Source organism: Neovison vison, chromosome 3 (assembly GCF_020171115.1).
Source record: "Neovison vison isolate M4711 chromosome 3, ASM_NN_V1, whole genome shotgun sequence".
NCBI lineage: Eukaryota > Metazoa > Chordata > Mammalia > Carnivora > Mustelidae > Neogale > Neogale vison.
Window position 1 is genome coordinate 35,471,273 of NC_058093.1, and position 1,742 is coordinate 35,473,014.

General features: G+C 35.5%; 1 non-coding gene across 1 annotated transcript; it reads right to left on the bottom strand.

The window, feature by feature from the left end:
* Positions 1-232: 232 nt before the first annotated feature.
* On the bottom strand, positions 233-339 carry LOC122903818. Its single transcript, XR_006384040.1, has one exon. It is a non-coding gene; the product is annotated as a U6 spliceosomal RNA (small nuclear RNA).
* Between the last annotated feature and the right edge of the window lie 1,403 nt (positions 340-1,742).

Below are 1,742 nucleotides of genomic sequence, written 5' to 3' on the forward strand. Positions count from 1 at the left end.
AGTCCAGTCTCATATGGTTTGTCTAATTCTCTGATTTCTTCCTTTTCAGTTTTCCCTCCCTTCCCCTGTTGTCCTCTGCTCTATTCCTTATGTTCCAAATATGAGTGAAACCATATGATAATTTTGTTTCTCTGATTGACTCATTTCACTTAGCATAATACTTCCCAGTTCTATCCATGTCAATATAAATGGTAGATATTAAAAATATATTAAAATATATATATAGATATTAAATACCTTACTCAGCATCATGAACTCCTGTGTCATCCTTGCACAGTGGCCATGGTAATCTTTTCTGTATCTTTCCAATGTTAGTATTTGTGCTGCTGAAGTGAGCACAAATAGGAGGATTTTAATGATCATTTGGAAAATATGACCCATTCTATGGAGATAAGTCAGTCAGATTGTCCACAGACACTGCTGTCCTTGTCCAATAAATCCACCAAAAAATGGCTATGATTTTAGGGATAAACTTTACACATGGGCTCAAATACATAAAGTACTACCACCAGTGCAATTTTGGGTAAAACACTGCTGAATGCCCAAACTCTCAGTAGTAGAACCAATGCTGAATCCTGTATTGTACCATTTCCCCCAATTCCCTGGGGATATCACTCAGCAAACTGGTACAAGTTGATTGCATTGGACCATTTTCCATTGGAAGGAGCAGTACTATTCTCACTAGAATAGACACTTACTCTGATAATGGATTGTCCTTTTTTGCCCTTAAGACTTTTGCCAAAAACCTTTATTCAAAGATTTATAGAAAACCTTACTCAGCAGCATAATATTCCACACAGCTTTGTTCTGATCAGGGACATAGTCTCTTACCATCTCTCTCATCATCCTGCAGCAGTTTTACTAATAGCATGGTGGAATGGTTTTTTAGACTCAATTAGGGCTTCAACTGGTGAGAACATCTGAAATAGGGTCCTCCAGGATACAGTGTATATTGTAGATGAGCAACCTCTATGTAACACTGCTTTTTCTAGTGAAAATTCTTTGGTCCAAGAATCAATGCATGGAAAGGGAGACTCTCTCACCATTAGCTTTTGCATTCCTCTAGCAATTTTTTTTTTTTGCTTCTGTAAATAAAATCTTGGATTCTGCTGGTCTTTAGACTATATAGTGCAGTTCCCTATCTGTGTAGTCCAATATGTAAACATGAGCCACATTGAAATCTTGAAATATGGCTATTGTCACTCCAGTGATAAATTTAAAATGTACTTAATATAAAGTAATTTTTTTTTAATTTTAAGGTAATTTAAATTTAATATAAACATTCTCATATGACTAGTAACTATAGTGTAGGGCGAATGTATATCACAAGGTCCGGAGCTCCCAAAAGATGTATACTTACACCATGAGGAATAGTGTTGGTTCCATTAAACTGAAAGTTAAGATTGATAGCTGGGCATTTTAAGCTTCCATGACAGTGATTCAGTAGTTGCTTTACTATCTGGCATGTTGATACTGATTATCAGCAGAAAATTGTATTACTGCTAAAACAATGTGGGTCTGGAATGCAGAATATCCTCTGAGTGCCTCGTAACACACGTATGTCCTGCCATTAAAATCCGTGGATAATATAGATGTTTTAACAATAGTCGTTGTTCCAATCAATGAACAAAGAATGTTTTTACATTTCTTTGCATTATCTTCAATTTCTTTCATAGTTTTCAGAGTACAGATTTTGATCTCTTTGGTTAGGTTTATTCTTTGGTATCTTATGGGTTTTGGTG